Source organism: Triturus cristatus, chromosome 3_1 (genome assembly GCF_964204655.1).
Source record: "Triturus cristatus chromosome 3_1, aTriCri1.1, whole genome shotgun sequence".
Lineage (NCBI taxonomy): Eukaryota > Metazoa > Chordata > Amphibia > Caudata > Salamandridae > Triturus > Triturus cristatus.
This window is the reverse complement of record NC_140583.1, coordinates 993,558,286-993,577,731: the sequence shown is the minus strand read 5'-3', so window position 1 is coordinate 993,577,731 and position 19,446 is coordinate 993,558,286. Positions and strand designations below refer to the sequence as shown.

The 19,446-nt window shown below is 49.3% G+C and overlaps 1 protein-coding gene across 3 annotated transcripts in view; it reads left to right on the top strand.

Moving 5' to 3' along the window:
- The window catches only part of CTPS1 (CTP synthase 1), a 225,585-nt gene that overhangs the window by 92,926 nt on the left and 113,213 nt on the right, over positions 1-19,446 (top strand). The window lies entirely within an intron of this gene.

The following is a 19,446-nucleotide window of genomic DNA, read 5'->3' as shown; positions in this document are numbered from 1 at the left end:
CGCCAGGGGACGGCGCCACACGACCCCGCCCTGAAGTAGTCCACGTACGTGACGTCGGCGAGGTCATATAAGTCCCTCCTGGTGCGCGGACGTCAGTTTCCTTCTTTGCCGCGTGCAACGCGGATCTGGAGTAAGTGGTTCCTCTGGCCTGTTTTCAGGCCCCTTTTGACGCTTCGTGTCTGGAACAGTGTGCGATGCCATCGGGCTTTAAAACCTGTACCTCCTGTTCATGGCAAATGTCCGTGACGGACCCACATCTTATCTGTATGTGGTGTTTGGACGAACACCACGACTCGACAGATTGCGACGCCTGCCAACACCTCAAGCCGAAGTCCCGGCGGGAGTGCCGGATGAAGCTCCTTTCGGCTCGACTGTTCCAGTCAGTCGTCTCGTCGTCTGGCCTCCTCGTCGCCAGCATGCCCCTCTGGTTTACAGTCGCGGCTTCGCTCGCCCTCTGGGGCCCGGAGATGTCGTTCACCTCTTCTGGGTAAGTTGCGGCACATGTTGCCCATGTCCATGACCTCACTTACACCTGTTGTCGGATGCGCAGGTTCCCGGAGCCCTCCGGACGTGCGCCCCTGGGAGTCGCCCATCCCCTATCTGCCCTAGCCGGGCACGGGGGCGACTCAGACCCAATTGGAGTCCTATGCCGCAGCTCTGCAGGCCTCCCTTCGGTCCACTCCTGTCCCTGGGGCGTCTTCGGGGGCTCCGCTACTTGCGGGGTCCCCGGCCGACTCGCCGGTGGGTTCGCCCCCGGCGCCAATTAAGCTCTTGTCCCCAAGGGACGATGGAGATATGGTGTTGTCAGGGTGCGGCCCGGCTGGGTCCCCCTCTACGACCCATAGCACCCCTGCCACAAAATCCCGTGGGGCTCCCTGTGGCGTCGCTGGTGGTTGCTGGTGCTCACACCCTTGCTTTGGGCAAAACTCAGCCCTCCGGACAGGTGGTCGCCTGCCCGGAGCCGAGGTTGGCGCCGTCCAGGCGCCGAAAATTTTCCTCCCCCGCTCCAACTCCGCTTCCTACTTCGGATTCAGAGCCTGTTGTGTTTGAGGCGGAGTCGGCGTCGGAGGCTTGCCTCCCCTGATCCGGCGCCATCCCCTTCTTCGGAAGCGGGGCTTGTTGTGGTGGACGTGTTGGAGCTGACTCGACGCCAGACGAGGCAGGGTCGGCACCGACCGGAGTCATTTTGGCACCGCGTCGGCCCCGGGTTCTAGACTCTTCTCCAGAAGCGTCTGCGGAGAGTTTGGCATTGCCTTAACATTCGGCTACGCCTGAGCTATCATTCCTTGCCTGTGCACCCCCTTAGAATTTGTGGACCCGGCAGGATCCCCGCCTCCTCAGGAGTCCCATCAAGACCCCCATTCGTCAATGGGGCTTCCTTCTTTTGGGCATTGGTCGCACCCTCAGTGTATTGGTAGGCTTAGCTTACAACCCTTGCCTATGGATGAGTTGCTGTCCCCTCCTCTGAGGGCTACCGAGGCCGGTGCGGCGTTTCTTAGAGTAGTCTCCTTAGCCACTTGTGTTCTAAACATGCAGCCCCCTTTCGGTCCCCTTGCCTGTGGACCCTCTGCTTGGTGTCCTTCACCATGGGTCGGGGAATGTGGAGCCGCTTCTGCCAGTTGAAGCTTCTCTTTATGAGCCATGTGTCCTTTTTGGCACATGGGCTCGCCCAGCTTCTGGTGATCCTGTAGCTCGTTCTGTCTTGCACCGCCACCGACCTGTTCCACATGATCCGGTTTGCTTGTTTGTTCACCCGGACGTGCAGGGGTTCGTTTTGCAAACTGCCTTCCCTGCCTTGCCTCACTTAATGCTTCATCCGTCCAAGGAGTCCAGATGGCTTGAGTCGTGGCGTCGTAACCTCTTCGCCTCCACTAGTGCTGCCCTTTGTTCGATAAATACAGTGTGTGTCCTGGCTCGGGCTACCTCTGCATTGTGGGAGTCTTTAGAGTCGCCTCTGAAGGTGCTCCTGTTGACCTCCTTCATCTTCTTCGTGACAGCTGTGACCTTGCACGATCTGCTCAGCCTTGGATACTGCCGATTCCTTAGGCCGGGCTATGGCTGGTTTCGTTGCCTTGAGGCGCCATGCTTGGTTGCGTGATAGCATCTTCCCGGGGAATATCTGGGAGCGACTTGTTGATCTACCTTTTGGTGGGGTTTTATTCTTTGATGCCCATGCCGAATCGGCTGTTCAGCGCCTCCTTGCGGGCTTTCGACCTCCACCTTAAGCCTATATTTCCCAGGTCGTCTTTTTGGCATGTTCTAGGGTGGTTACCCTTTCATTTAGCATCCTTTCGATGCCTTATTTGTTTGAGCTGGCAATAAGCCTACTGTGGCAGTGTTCCACAGGTTGTTGTGTCTGGCCTCTGACTGTGGTTTGTCCTAAGAGGTGTTCCCCGTTGTTTGAGGTGTACATACTCCCAGTGGGGTACTTGTACGCTATTATATAGCTCTGCTTTATGTTATATAGGCCTAGAGATCCTTTGGACTCTATGCGTCCCCTGGTGATAAGAATTATCTTGCCGTTGTACGGTGTTCAATGTTGGAACTTGATGCTCTCTTCTTTACGTCATGGGTCGTCTTGCTTATTACTTCATTCTTCTCCTTGGGAGGTTTTCATGCTGTTATTCACGCTTAATATGCGGATACCACCTTCCATTTTTGCATTAGGTGTGCTCCTATACCACCCATGTTGCATGGTCGTTGCTCGTTTACCCTCCTTTGCTATATATATATATGTGTGTGTGTGTGTATGTATGTGTATATATATATATGTGTGTGCATATGCCAATTACCATGTGTACTCTTCTTCCTGAATCTTCAGCAATAGGGTCCCTTTTGCATCCCATGTGGAATGGTTCCCCAGCTTTGCTCTGCTCCCTTCTTGTTATGCAGTTACTAAACGCTATCTCTCTTTCTGGGCGAGGGTTACTTTTACTTCCAGTCGGAGGATGTAGCCAACGATTCTGAGATTCTTTCCAAAATGTGTGCGTCTTTTGGTACTCTGGTGCCTCTGCTGCCACTTCCTTCGGATGTACCTCTTTGCTTGAATATCACCCTCTACTATGTCAGCTGTGCCTGCAGGACAGCTTTTCTGATGTCAGTCGTCCTAGGGTCTGCACTCTGCATATCTGTATTTCGTGAGTTAGTTCTCACCATATTCTTCCAGCTGTCTGGTTGGGCAGTCCTATCTATGCTTATTTTAGCTGCACCCCCTTGTTGTCTCTGTGGCTGTCGGCTGTATGCATGTTTCAGTGGGGGCCCGCATCAGCGTGCTTCAGATTGTTACTGTTCGCACCTGTCCCTCCTTACTGTTCGCACCTGTCCCCCCTTTTGGTGCGCTTGGCATGTTTCTTGTTCCCGCCTGTCCTTCTAGGACGTTGCTCAGTCTCTACCTCTTGCCCTTAGTTCCTGGCTAAAGCTTTGCCGGCCTTCCATCCGTGGGCTGGTCTGGTAGGCTCTGGTTGCATCTCCTCAACCTTTGGTTGGTGTCCCCACCATGGCCATTAAGCTGAGAGTGGCCCTTCTTTCTCCGTTCGGGTCTCTCTCTCTCTCTCTCTCTATCTGTATCTCTCTATCTATCTATCTATCTATCTATCTATCTATCTATCTATCTATCTATCTATCTATCTATCTATCTATCTATCTATCTATCTATCTATCTATCTATCTATCTATCTATCTATCTATCTATCTATCTATCTATCTATCTATCTATCTATCTATCTATCTATCTCATTGGTATATAGCTGGTGCCGTTTCTACATCTCATTTTATACGGGTATGATGTGGCACAATTCTGGCATTTTTTGGGACGCCTTGCATCCTGGTATTATTTGCTCGTCCGAGCTAATTGGGTTGCTGTCTGCTGTCCCGCCACAGCCTTCCCCATTGTCCGTCCCTCTGTTGCCGGCTCAATGGCTGTCCCGCCACAGCCTTCCCCATTGTCCGTCCCTCTGTTGCCGGCTCAATGCTTGGGCACTTTCTGCGGTTCTCTCGCAGGATGTTCACATAGTTGCGCCCCTTTCAGAATTACCATATGTGGCTGACTCCCTCCAGGGGGTTTCTTCCTGTAGATGGTGCCTTTTCTTTCACTGTCATCTGGAGTTTATTCTTCTTAGTCTCCTGCTGTCTTCCCTCCCGCCCGCCTTCTCCATTCTCTGGAGACTCTTGTACCCTATATAGTCTTCTTTGACGATTTCTTCAGCTCTATTTCACACTTCCATTGTTGTGAGGGAAGATACCTTTTTGAAGTACATTGCTATTCTTTCTGTAAGGAAGATACCTTCTTGGGATACATTGCTGTTGTTTCTGGGCTCCGTCCTTGTTGGACGGCACAGTTCTACATGGCAATAGCAGTCACATTTGTACATGGTAATAGCAGTCTATCTTTTTGTCTATTGAGATATTCTTCCCTTGTTGCTCACACTTGGGGAAGGGTCTACACTTCGCTATACATATATCTGTAGACAGTGTCTGATGCTGTCTTTTATGATGGTGTCTTGCACCATCCACCTTACTTATTTTGCGGATTTTTTCATCCTTCGCACACTGTTCCCAAACTTTCACAGTTTTTGTTGGTGGCTCCGCGTTGTGCCGCGGAAAAATTTCTCCAAAGAAAACTGACGTCAGAACGCCGGGAGGGACTTTTATGACCTCGCTGACGTCACGTACGTGGACAACGTCAGGGCGGAGTCGTATGGCACCATCCCCTGGCGCGCAGAGGTGCTGCTGCAAAGAATTTTCCGGATCCAGTCTGACGCCTGGGAATATTCCAAGTTAAGGAATCTGCACCTAGACAACGTCTCTACCAGATACATCGTTACCGAAGGTAAGTAACTCTTACTTTAAGTCATGGAAAGCTACGTGGAGAAACAGCTGAAAATCGTAATAGGAGAAAATAACATGGTCGATCCTCAGGCATCTGGATTTACTGGCTGTAGCACAGAATCTACCATGCTGTGCATAGTTGACGTGGTCATCTTGTACATTGGCTAATTTTGGCTGGCTGTTTTCCCGGACCTGTCTATAGCATTTAATGCTGGCATCTATGCTTCTGTTAAAAAAATTGGCAGTGAGCGAATGTGCTTTGAGGGCTCACTTCTGTCCTGTTTTGATTCTTACTTGATCAGCCGCTCTCAACATATAGTACTGGCAAACATCTCAATCTGCACCACTTAACAAGAGGTCTGGCAAGGTTACATCCTCTTCCTCTTTCAAACTTGTATGTGAAACCCATGACTACTTTCCTGAGTGAATCAAGCATCTCGTTCCACCTGCATGTTGACAAGCAACTACACCTGAAGCTTTTCTTCACAAAAAAGTTGCACTTGGGAGAATGATGAACGAGTTAGATTTATGGTTAACGAAATCACCTTCATCAGAACCCACTGAATTCCTTCTGATCTTACCTCTTCACAGTATCACTCCTCAAATATGGTGAGATGCATTAAACCGTTCCAACTGTAGGCCAGCCATTGTTGAGACTGTGAAATCCCTGGGCTTCATCCTTCACAAGAACCTAACTTAAAATACACACACACACACCAACACCAAACAGTGCCTTAGCAAGGCGTGTGCGGCACTAAATCTGCCCCCCCCCACCCCCCCCCCCCCCCTTGTAGGAAGCTGGCTCTTTATATAGTATATCAAAAAGAGGTATGTTATGTAAAGAGTCCAAGAATCCCTTATGAGTGGACATCACAAGGCCATATCTCCTCGTGGGGATATGTCCTCACATGTAATATAATGCACCCTGTCTTAGGGCTGTAAGGCCTGCTGCAGTGGGGACTTAAGTATATTGCATGCAGCGTCTGCAGGCATGGCACACAGGAGGTTTGCCATGTCGTGTCTTAGTTTTTCATGTCACACAGCCTGCAATGGTAGTTTGCATGAGTGTGCTTAGGGGTTCCTTATGGTGGCACAATATGTGCTGCAGCCCTTAGGAACCCTCTTTATTACCATGCTCTAGGTACCTGGAGTACTATTTACTAGGGGCTTGCAGGGGTGCTAAAGGCATTGCCAATTGGGCAAACAAATGCACAGTTTTAGGGAAATAGATCTGGCACTGGGGACCTGGATAGAAGGAACCCAGTGCACTTCATTCAAAATGTCATCAATTTCCAGGCAAAAAGTGGGTGTGACCATGTCAAAAAGGGGCACTTTCCTACACCCTTCCCCTCGTCTCCCCCCCAAAATCAAACCCTGCATTTCAGTCAGAGATTTCAAAACTATAGTTTAGTCCCCAGTCCTCTCAAAACTTGACTACAGTAATCGCCTTCTGACCGGCATTTTATAATACACCTCATACCTTCGAGAGCAGCACTCAACTCTGTAGCCTGCTTGGTGTCAGGCTTCAGGAAATATGATCACATCTGTTCCATATTGAATTTGCTCCCCATTGAAGCCAGAAGCCAATTTAGATTTACTAGCTTGCATTATCCACAAGGATGTAGACAGGGAGACACAAAACTACCTACCCAGCAAACACATTTTTTCAGTTAGATTCTTCGAACTCGGAAGCTCATACTCCATCTCGAACCCCTATCTACAAAAATTCCCAGTACACAGATTCCTGTTTTATTGGGCAGCCACCTAAGATATGGGACTCTATCCCAACAGCTCTAAAATCCAACCCTTCTCACGCTATCTTCAAGAAACCGCTCAAGTCTTTCTTTTCCTTCACCACTTCCAGTCATGACTATGCTCCATTTGGATACCCCTACTTGGTCGTCTCCTGAAGTTGGGAATGAATTCAGGGTATAAGAATGACTTTAAGGAGACACCAGACTTTTATTATTTCTCAACCGAAGATGACCCATCGACTTGTGTCTTGTCTGCCCCGCTTTCCTGTTCTATCTAAGACTTCTTTGTACTGGTTGACCTCCTCCCTTCCCACTAATTAAAACTCACACATTATACTCCATTGTGTCAATATACGCCTAATGTAATTTAAATCCTTTAATACGGAGGATGTGACTTTAACGTCCTCCCCATTACCTCTGGAATGCAGAAGATGTAAACGTATCATCCTCCACATTCTTAGAGAAAATATTTCTGGTGTTTGCACCAAATGTATTGTCTTCATTATAAAAGAGTGGTTGTAGGAATTTTGTCAAGCCCCACAGATTCCACAGCTTTCCCTCACAGAAATGTGAAGAAAGTGAGTGGATTTAGTCAACGTTTGAAGTTAGCCGGGCATTTTGGGATAGTAAACCTAGCGAGATCCACTCGTCACACCACCCTGAACTTCACAGTATGTCTAGTTTTCAGAAACGTCTGCATTTGGTTGGTTTCCACAGGTGCTGGCTGAGCTCGAGCCCAAATAGTGCACTTTCAAACATTGCTAGAATGATCAATTTTCGAGGCAAAAACGTTGTCTTCGCAGTGCGTTTTGAGGCCTTTTCTGTCGCACGCAATAGGATCAGCCACACAAGTGATGTACTGTTTTTATGAGTAGAGGTGTTGGAACACAGAATAGTAGAACATGTGTTATCATATGAATTTCTCAGCCAATTTGACTGCCAAATGTAAGCCTGTGCGCAAGAAAGAACTGTTTTCGCAAAATGCATTTTGAATCGCCTGGTAGTATGGATAACCCCAAGTTCAGAGTTGTACAAATATCCTCTGTTCCCAAGTTGGAGCACATTTCAAAACTGTTTAGATTTTCTTCATATCCATTTTTCATTCATTAGATTTTACTATATGAGAGTTGGTACACAATGAAAAGTCGTTATAAGGTGCATCTCAGGTGTTTGCTCTGGGCATTGCTTGTTTTTGGACCACCAACCAACCTTATAAATCACCCTGACCAGCATGGTCTAACTGATGTATAGGTGTATCACTTTAGTGCATTCACCATTGGGGCAAAACTTGCAGATAAAAACAGTCACATTTTTCTTTTTTTCTTTTTCTTTATTATGTTACATTATGTTTTTATTTCACTGATCAATGTTTCTTTGAGGGAAACCAAGAGTGATCTACACAAATAACTCCTTGCTGAATTCCAAATTGTGTGTACTTTAAAGATATATGTAGCTTTTCAGATTCACCAATTGATTTCTCACCTGTTTTTTACCACAAATTACAAGTATGTTGAAAGTACAAAACACAGGAAAAATGGACTACCGGTCAGGAAAATGCAAATACTGTGGAAGAAAGAAAAATAATTTCTGGCTCTGCTTGTCCCTGAAAGCTGATGCTCTTAGCACAGCAAAACTTTTGTTTATGCTATTTATAGAAATTAAAAAACAAAACCCTTTCTTGCATGCTTTTCCCCCCAAAGCAATATGTTGCTTAATTTTTGGCTGTTTTGTCGAATTCCCCTACAAACCAATGGCACCTTTAGACTCCCCGACTTGGGGCAAAAGGAGGCAAATTTGGCCTACATAACTAAGAAATTAAACTCAAAGTGCCCAAAACTTCAAATACGGTCTTAACACTGAGGAAAAGTCTCAAAAGGTAAGGGTCAAATACTATGAAGTACTCTGATACCCACATGGGTCCGATATGCACTGCGTAAAACCAAACAAATAAGGTGAAAACGGTGTGCTACTGTACTAAACCACATGCTCAAGCTCTACAGTTTAATTTTGTTCATTATACTAATATTGTGACAGTTCGGAGAAGAACAAGGAAGAAACATTCTAATGAACCGGGAGCATTACATCTCAAACCTTATTCTTGGAAGCTGAAACTCTCTTCACGTGCATAAAAAAACTGGTGGTGCGATACGTTAAAATATTTTTATTTAAATAGTATGGCATCTGCTAAACAGGTTAACCTTCCAAAGATTTTCTATGCATTTGACGTCCACTCTCCTTACACATACAGAAAGTAGCAGCAGGTGTTAATGAATAATTCTCCACCTTGGGGCAGTTTTGGTTTGCAAATTGTACACACGTCCATAGAGCCTTTCAAAATTCTTCAACAAAAGATTGTTTCTAATAAGGAGACAACACTGCATCTCAGTCCGGTGAAACCGGAGTGTGAGAAAGTACCTCTTTTGACATGGTTTGCCCCCCACGTTTTGCCTGGAAAATGATGTGGTTTTGATTGTAGTGCGCAGGGCCCCTGCCAGCCAGGTCCCCTGTGCCAGCGCTTCTTCCCTAAAACTGTTCCTCAATTGGCAACTTCATCCCCCTGTAAGTCCCTAGTAAATTTTACCCTTAGTACCTAAGGCATGGGAACTGAATTGGGTCCCCTAGGGACCCCTCACCAAGGCCATGTCACTGCCCCTGGCATGCCCTGGTGCAGTGAAAAACGACAGTCAGCATGGCACACTGCCTGTGTGCCATGTCAACAATTACTGCCTAAAGTTGTAGGTAAGTCACCCCTCTGGCAGGCCTTACAGCCCTACGGCAGGGTGCACCATATCACAGGTCTGGGCATATCTGCATGAGCAGATATGACCCTACATTATTTGTCTATTCTTAGATATTGTAAGTGCCAGGGCAGCCATAGAGAGTACATGGGCTGAAAACTCGACAACTCGAGTTCCCCGACATCATGATGGCTTCTCTGAACCTTGAGTGTTTGGTACCAAACAAATCCCCTTAATAAAAGTACACTGATGCCAGTGTGGGATTTATAAAACTCTTTTTACACAGAAGGCACTTTAGAGGTGCCCCCTGAAAACCTACCAAGTCTGGTCTCTAACTGGCTTTAGTTAGCCTGACACCACCAGACAGGTTTCTGGACCACTGGGTCTACTGCTCTCTGTGACCGGAAACTAAGCACGACCTGGGCGGAGGTTTCGCCCCTCCTCCCCTAGGATGTGCACAGCGCTCGAGAGGGAAGCTTCAAAGGCCTGCCACCTTTGTAGTGTGACCCAACCTCTGCAGCTAGCAGCAGATGGCAGCCCCCAGTTCAAACCCCCAATTTTGGCTGGAGAACCAGTGGGGAAACATAAAGAATAGGAGGTGTGCCTCCCCGCGCAAACTCCACCCCCCCCAAAGTGCAGGAGGCGAAGTAAAACACATTTGCAGTGCCCACCATCTTGAAAATGGTGAGATTTCTCTAATCAGGGCTAGGGCTATGCCCCCCTCCCACAGGAGGGTGGCATAATAGTGAGTGCCACCTCAGGGAAAGAACCCATTGGCCCCCTGTAATGCACCTAAGTATTTGGGTAGCTCCTCCAGACCCTGAAACTAGTGTTCGAGGCATATGAGCTGCAGATTGTACACTTGGCATAGATCGCCATCTGGTGTTGGGCCTGGATGTTTGCAGTTTGTTTTTGTTCTTTGGGCAGTCTTTGGAAGTCACGAGTTCGGTGACTCCTCCTTCGGTCCGTACTGCGCATGGGCTTCGGCTCCATCCTCAGATTGTTTTTTTCCGCCATCGGGCTCGGATGTGATACTTCGTGCTCCGGCTTCGAACTTCTACGTTTCCAGCCTCGACGGAAAATCCTAGTTTTCTTCGAGTTTCTTCATCATCATCTTCATTTCTCGAAGCGGCACTTTTCTCCTTCCCGTACATCGGCACCGGCCTTCGGGCCCTCCTCGACTCCGGTCCCGGCCGATGGAAAGGACTCCGTTCAAAAAGTGCCCAAAATGTGGGTCTAAATTTCCCCACACCGACCTCCATCAGGTGTGTAACCTTTGCCTCTCTCCAGAACACGAGGCCAGAGACTGCCCCGCCTGTAAGTCTTTTTGATCAAAGAAGACCATCCGGGATCGAAGAGCTCGACGCACCATGGCGCACTCATCGTCCGCAGCTCCACCGGACATCTTCGGAGACGGCGCCGAAGCTTCGGGGCAACTACACACCGAGCAGGAGGACGATGTCGTCAGCGCTTCCGAGGCCGACGACTCCGACGTGGAGGACATCACACCGGCGCAGCGGGTCGTGAGTACTGTACCCCCTCCCACCCCCGCGCCCAAAACCAAAGAGACTCAGGTTACACCCTCGCCTGCAGGCCTGGGTAAAACCAAGCACAAAGCTTCTATCACCCCACCTTCGGGCCCGGTGTCGAAGCCTCCAAAGTCTCACGGCAGCTCGGGCTCGAGCCAGCCGACGCCTGGTGCCGAAAATCAGCATTCGGCACCGAAAAAAGTAATATCCAGCTCGACCCCGAAGCCACCGGTGCCGAAGCCTGGACTCTCGGTGCCGACCAAACACAAACACAAATCCGTCGGCACCGACGCTCCGGCGCCGAAAACTCCTTCGACGCCGAAAAAACCGGAGGCCCCAAAAAAGCATGGCGCACAGAAACCATCGAAGCCCTCGGTTCCGAAATCATCGGCGCCAGCGGACGACTCGGCGCCACTGGCTCTGTTTACACCAGACCCTTTGCAAAAGACTCTATCTAAAGATCCAAAGACTGGGCTATTGACTTTAATTATCAAGAAAAGACGCCTTGACACTCCGGCTCCTCCTCCACCACCCAAACGGAAGGACTCTGCTACTTCTCCCCTCAGAGTGCCCTCCCCACTACCTCCTCCCCTGCCTCCTCCACCTCCTCCACCCCCTCCCAGGTCTCCACCACCTTTACCTCATTACTCTCCGACCCCGTCCCCAGATCCGGACGACGGGGACCCGGATTATGACCCGGCGGACGCCCCAATGGACCCCACTCCACCGGGGACCCCAGACCCATGGGAAGACTACCACAACCCTGACATACCTGATATGCCTCAGGACGACCTATACCCATCCAGGCCGTCTCCTCCAGAGGACTCCTTAGGGTTTCATCATTTAGTGCAGAGAGCAGCACACTACCATGGGGTGGACATGCACAGCGAACCAGTGGAAGACGACTTCCTACTGGACACATTTGACATCCAAGACAAATCCACGTCTATTTTGCCCATGCTTAAAGGCGTCACCAAGCATGCTGCAGAGGTGTTCAAAGAGCCTGTCAGGGCCAGGGTACTGAACCCTAGAATAGAGAAAAAGTACAAGGCGGCACCCACAGACCCTGCATACATTAAGGGCCCTGCTCCCTTAGATTCCCTAGTTGTCTCCACAGCTAGAAAGCGGGCTAACTCCCAGTCCTCAGGAGAAGCCCCACCGCCAGACAAGGAATCGAAACTTCTAGACGTGTCTGGCAAACGCACCGCCTCCCAAGCTGCAAACATGTGGCGCATTGCAAATACACAAGCGCTACTTGCGCGCTATGACAGAGCACACTACGACGAACTTGAGGCTCTTATGCAGCACCTTCCCGAAAAACACAAGCGCAGGGCTCATGAACTAATACAGGAGGGTAAACTAATTACAAACACCTCCATTAAGTGTGCCCTCGATGCAGCCGACACTGCTTCTAGAGCCATAAATACCAGTGTCATGCTTCGTCGCCATGCCTGGCTCAGGATCTCAGGGTTCAAGCCTGAAGTCCAGGCGTCCATACTAAATCACCCCTTTGACCAACAAACTCTCTTTGGGCCAAAGGTAGACTAAGCGTTGGAAAAGATGAAAAAGGACACAGACACAGCAAAGTCTATGGGGGCACTCCAAACACAAGCCTCTAAACGTTCCTTTCGACGCTCATCATTTCGTGGCACAGGCAGAGGCTTCTCCACCGATAGCGCCTCTACCTCCTACAAGTCCCCTCCTCAAAATACCTTCTCAAAGGGCAACCAAAGGGGTGGTTACAGAGGCAACAACAATAAGGGTGGGGGCAGGCTACAAAACTTTATCCACGCATGGGAGTCCATAACATCGGACAAATGGGTGACCCAAATCATTCGGTCAGGGTACTGTCTCGAGCTAACATCCACCCCACCCAATATCCCACCAAGGCACCGTCCAATGTCTCAAGAACATTCCACACTGCTCAAACAGGAGGTACTCTCCCTCCTCCAAAAACATGCTATAGAGCAGGTCCCCGTCAATCAGCAAAATCTAGGGGTCTACTCTCTGTATTTCCTAATACCGAAGAAAGACGGGACCCTGAGGCCCATTCTGGACCTCCGGCCTCTAAATGCATACATACATTCAGACCATTTCCACATGGTCACCCTACAACCGGTCCTCCCGCTCCTCTGTCAGGGAGACTTTCTCACTACCTTGGATCTGAAAGACGCATACTTTCACATTCCAATATACCCTTCTCACAGGAAGTACCTCAGGTTCGTGGTGGACGGTCAGCATTACCAATTCACGGTTCTCCCCTTCGGGGTCACCACCGCACCACGAGTGTTTACCAAATGCCTAGCGGTAGTAGCAGCACACCTCAGGCGTCAACACGTTCACGTCTTCCCTTACTTAGACGACTGGCTCATAAAAGCCGCGTCCTACCACCAATGTGTGCAACATACAAACAGCACCATCCAGCTGCTCCACCAACTAGGCTTCACGGTGAACTACCAAAAGTCCCACCTTGTACCATCTCACACAAAGCAATATCTCGGGGCCACTATAGACACCTCCAAAGGTATTGCCTATCCAAACTCAGCCAGGATCGCAAGCATACAAGCCTTGCGCAAAACATTCCTTCCTCAACACTCTCTTCCAGCAAGAGTGTTCATGAAGCTCATAGGAATGATGGCGTCTTGCATTTTCATAGTGCCCCATGCAAGACTCCACATGCGTCCACTTCAAGAGTGCCTAGCGCAACAGTGGAACCAGGCCCAGGGTCAGCTAACAGATCTGGTGTTGGTGGACGGCCGCACCCATCACTCTCTGCAGTGGTGGAACACCACAAACCTTTCCAAAGGGCGGCCGTTCCTGGACCCGGTTCCTCAGGTGATTCTAACAGCGGACGCATCGCTCTCCGGCTGGGGAGCGCACCTCCCACACCTCACAATGCAAGGTCTATGGACGCCACAGCAAAAATCGCTCCACATCAACCATCTGGAGCTCTTGGCGATCTTTCTAGCCCTAAAATCCTTCCAAAAACAGATTTCAGGCAAAGCAGTCCTCATTCGCACAGACAACATGACTGCAATGTATTATATCCAAAAACAGGGGGGGGACACACTCTCCCCAGCTCTCCTGCTTAGCCCAGAGCATATGAAGATGGGCAATTCCCCAAAACATCTTTCTCCTGGCACAGCACGTTCCAGGCGTACAAAACACCATGGCAGATCTGCTCAGCAGACAGACGCAACAACTACACGAATGGGAACTGCATCCACAAGTTCTTCACCCATTCTTCCAACAGTGGGGGCAACCTCAGATAGACCTCTTCGCCACCCACTAAAACAAAAAATGCCCAAGCTTCGCCGCCAGATACCCACACCCATTGTCCAAGGGCAATGCGATATGGATGAACTGGTCAGGCAGATTTGCATACGCCTTTCCACCTCTCCCACTAATTCCATTAGTGGTAAGGAAGCTATAACAGCACTCCGTCACTCTCATTCTAGTAGCTCCAACGTGGGCCAGGCAGCCGTGGTACACCACACTACTACAACTATCAGTGGTACCACATCAAAAACTGCACCTGTCCCCATGCCTCCTAACCCAGAACCATGGAGAAATCAGGCACCCGGACCCAGCTCAGCTCAACCTTGCGATCTGGCTCCTGAAATCTTAGAATTTGGATACCTTAACCTTCCCCCTGATTGCATGAACATCATCATGGAAGCCAGACGTCCTACCACTAGAGCATGCTATGCCGCAAAGTGGAAAAGATTTGTAATTTACTGCCGTAACAATACAATCAACCCTTTAGATGCATCCATACAGCACATTATATGCTATCTGCTCCATCTTAACAGGTGTAACCTGGCATATTCATCCATACGCCTACACCTAGCAGCGATCGCTGCTTATCTACAAAACAGACAGCATTTATCACTGTTCAGAGTGCCCGCTATTAAAGCCTTCATGGAAGGCCTTAAACGAGTAATTCCTCCCAGGGCACCACCTTCCCCTGTATGGAATCTAAATGTAGTTCTTACACGGCTAATGGGTCCGCCATTCGAACCAATGCATAAATGTGAGCTACAGTTTCTCACCTGGAAAACAGCTTTTCTCGTAGCTATCACTTCCCTTAGAAGGGTTGGTGAAATACAAGCGTTCACTATACAGGAACCCTTCCTACAAATACATCACAGCAAGGTCATACTTCGTACAAATCCGAAGTTTCTGCCCAAGGTAATTTCCCCCTTCCATCTCAATCAATCAGTGGAATTACCTGTCTTCTTCTCGCAACCTCAATCTGTTGCAGAAAGGGCTTTACACACACTTGATGTTAAAAGGGCTTTGCTGTACTACATACAGAGTACGCAACCTTTCAGGAAGACTAAACAATTGTTCGTCTCCTTCTCTCCACCACATAAAGGCAACCCCATCTCTAAATCAGGGATAGCTAGGTGGATTGTAAAGTGCATACAAATTTGCTATCAAAAGGCAAAAAGAACATTATCTGTTCCACCTAAAGCCCACTCTACTAGAAAGTTAGGGGCTTCTATGGCTTTTCTAGGGAACATACCCTTAGATGACATCTGCAAAGCAGCCACATGGTCAACACCGCACACCTTCACAAAACATTACTGTGTAGATGTGCATTCCAAGCAGCAAGCTAGTGTGGGCCAGGCTGTACTAAAGACACTTTTTCAAACCGCTGCAACGGATACCGGTGGTCGCCGCTAAGGTTGGGTACTGCTATATAATCTATGCTAAGTGTACAATCTGCAGCTCATATGCCTCGAACGGAATATGCTACTTACCAGTATGCATCTGTTCTTGGCATGTAGAGCTGCAGAGTTGTACACGCCCACCCCCCTCCCCGGCTACCTGTATCCGTTATATCTTATTTAGATACAACACACATGGGTTTCTCACTGTTATTACTACGCTCCATCATTTCCCTGTTGGCGAAAAACAATCTGAGGATGGAGCCGAAGCCCATGCGCAGTACGGACCGAAGGAGGAGTCACCGAACTCGTGACTTCCAAAGACTGCCCAAAGAACAAAAACAAACTGCAAACATCCGGGCCCAACACCAGATGGCGATCTATGCTAAGTGTACAACTCTGCAGCTCTACATGCCAAGAACAGATGCATACTGGTAAGTAGCATATTCCTTCTGCTGACCTAAGCGAGAGTACGAAGAAGACGCCGTGCAGAGAAGACCGAAGACACCCACTGTCTTGGCCCCAACCCTACCGGCCTGTCTGCAGCTTCAAAGACCATGTAAAGAAAACAATGCCTGTACTGCAGCCAGTGACCTCCAAAACCTCTGGGAGGACTGCCTGCCTTCGAAAAAGACCAAAACTCCAGAGGACAGCGAACCTTTCCCCAAGAAATGTAGACCAGGACTCTGGAGTCCTCCGGAACCACGATCCCTGACCATTCTGCACCTGACTCCTCAGGGCCTGAGCCCAGGTGGCCCATCGGTCCAGAAAAGGTTCCCCAGCGATCCTGAGTGCAAGTCTAGTGTTGGCTGACCCCTCCTGGACTCCACGACTATGCCTGCAGTGGAAATCCAAAGGCTCCCCCCAACCATCACCTTCTCCACTAAGAAAAACAGACGTCAAAGGACACCCCAGCACCCGAAGTCCCTGGACCTTGGAGAGCCTGACCGACCCACAATAGGTAGGTACAGCGACTTTTGGTGTGGTCCTTTTGGGGGTAGAACCAAGGTTGAATTCTGCACTTAAAGCGCGCCTTCAGTGGCACTAGGGTGGCCGGGTTCAGAGTGCAGTGGTGCCAAAGCTAGTCAATGGGGACTAGGGGCACTTTGGTTGGAGGTTGTCCATGTGCAGGTAAAGCAGCCTTGGAGGGCAATCTTCAGGAGTTAAGGTAAGTACAAAGGGGGACCCAAGGCAGCCACACAACCAGCGGTACAGGGGCAGCCGGGTGCTCACACACCTCGGACGGCCGTATTACCCTATGGAGATCATTGGTTCTGGTTTCAGACTGTAGGCCCGGACCAGGAGGTCTCTTCGGTGGAACCAGCAGCCAAGGGAGGAAGTTGGGATGCCAGGCGATGTTGGGACACTGTTGGTTCTGGTCACCAGGACTCTGGCCAAGAGGATGCAAGGGTATCTTTGGACGTCTGGTTCCCCCTTACCGGGCAGTTTGTGGTCGGGAGGGAGGGAGGGGGGGGGGCGGTCGTCGTGCAGAGGCTGCAGGCATAGTCACAAAGGCTGGTAGATGTCACCCCTCGATGGATTTGGGCTCAAGACTTCTGGGGAACCTCTTCTGAACTGGTGGGCCTCCTGGGCTCCGGCCGTGGGCGTCTGGTGTAGAGGTAGGCCTGGAAGGTGAGTCTTAGCAGTTCCACAGGGTCTTGGGGTTCTTTTTGGAGACAGAGAGCCACTATCTTCAGGAGTCTTGGGTATTTTTCAAAGCTGATCAGTCCTCTCAGGGTTTTTCGAGGTCCCTGGTCTCCAGACTTTAAGTTGTCGTGCTGCAGGGGCTGCCTGAAGGTGAAGGTAGGGTTAGGTAGGGCTGGGGCTAAAGTAGTGATTGTTGGATCTTCTTCTTCTGTTGAGTCATCATCTTCGCCAATCTTCTTAGGTCGTCAGGAACTTCTGAGCCAGGTTAAGGCCCTAAATACTGTATTTATGAGCATTACTGGAGTAGTAAGGTATTAGCCAATGGGCTGCTGACCTTAAGGTGACTACACAGTCACTGTAGTCACCCCACGTGGGGTAGTAAGCATAATTCCTGACCCTGATTGGAGGGTGCCTTCCCTGTGCAAGACGGTGAGCACTGAAGTGTGGGCTTCACCTCGCCTCACCTCCCCCACCTGGGGGGTCGGGTTGGCAGAGGTGGGCACACCTTCTGCGCTGTCCTGATTTTCCCACCTGTCTTCCTGTTGAAAAGGGGGTAAAGACGGTAAGGGGCCTGCTCCTGCTAGCAAGAGAGGCTGGGGGTCGTGTTACAAAAAGCGACAAAGCCTTTGAAGCTCCCCTGCCATAGATGGCTCTTCCTGACCTGGGTCAGGTGTGAACACTTCTGCCCAGGAAAGGCTTTGTTTCTGGGCCCAGGGAGTGAATGCTTCCTCCCAGGGGTCCAGAAACGTGTCTTGTGGTGGCAGGCTGGTGTGCACTAGTCGGAAACCCACCAGCAGTTGGTTAGGTTCAGGGGTCCCTTTTAGAAGGAACCCCATGAGTGCATAGGATAGTAAATCTGGCACTGGAATCAGTGCAGGTTTCTTATTCTGAAATGTTTGATACCATATATCCCAGAATTCAGTAAAGCCATTCTGGTGCTAGGAAACTTGTAATGACAAGTTTCTTGACCATATGCTCAGTATGTTTTTACTGGACACTTATAATATTTAAGAATGGCCTTGGATATTATAGGGGCCTATCTGCTCATGCAGATAGGTCCTCACATGAGGTATAGTGCACCATGCCTTAAGAGCGTCTTATCTAGGCCTCATGCAGTGTTGGGCAGGCATAGCACAAAGGGATGTGGGCCATGTCGACTCTTCACTTTTATCTGCAGCAAAACACGCAGGCTGCAATTGCAGTGGTGCATGTTTGTGGTGAGAGTACTCGTGAGGGTGGCCACTGTTCCCTCCAACGTGGGCGCATGCGCGGGCGCGCAGCTATATCTCCTGGAGCGCGCATTGTAGATTACAGAGCACACACAGGCAACTCGGGACCATCACGCCGCCACTTAAAATGCGTGCAGCGCGAAAACGGTCAGATTGTGTCCCTTTTTGTAAGTAATCATGTTAATCGCAGCGCCCGTCAAGCGCTGCAATTAACATGATTACTTTAACAAAGGCACGCAATCTGTCCTGTTGTTGTGCTCTATTAACAAATGAAAGGCAGCAAGCCTACAAGCGCGTCGTGCTTGTAGCCTCGCTGCTTTTTATTTGTGAAAGGCAGATGCTCAAGCAGGGGACAGAGCCGAAATGGGTGTCTCGAAGCAGAGGGTTGTTAGGGTGAAAGTGTGGTTGAATTGATTAACATTAGTAATTTATTTTTCCATGCTCATGTGCTCGGGCCCTGCGGTCTAGTTTAGGTAGCTCTGGGCATTATTCTGAATGCTTCCAGAGTTGGAGAATCAAAAGTTGCTCATACATGCCGAAACCATAAATTTTGTTTTTGACACTCCAGTGTGTGTGTCAATGTGTACTACCTTCAATTTAGCTGATCTGGGAACGTGACCTGTGGCTTGCTGTAATTCAAATGTAGTTTTGTAAATCCATGCTCGTGTTTATAATCAGCAGATGCCCGCTCCGTGAGGGCTTCTGCAGTTCTTGGCTTCCCATTCCACTGGTGGAAGTGTCCGTTTCAGGATACCGAAGACCCTCTACTCTCTCATTGTGCTTCAGTGCACAGGCCAGATAAGGCCTTTTATTGTCTCACAGGCAAGCTTCTGATTACATGCACTGCAGCCCTTTGGAATCACTTCTCTTTTTCACGTCAAGCATCAGAAATAGACGTGTTCACCATCTCCTCTTTTGCTAACTCAAGTTTTCATGTTTTAAAAGGCAACATTCTGTTCATGCCCTAATTAACGTTTCTGAATTCATTCAATGCTCAATGAAACCAAGAGGAATATTTGACTTTGGACCACATAATCTATGTATAGAAT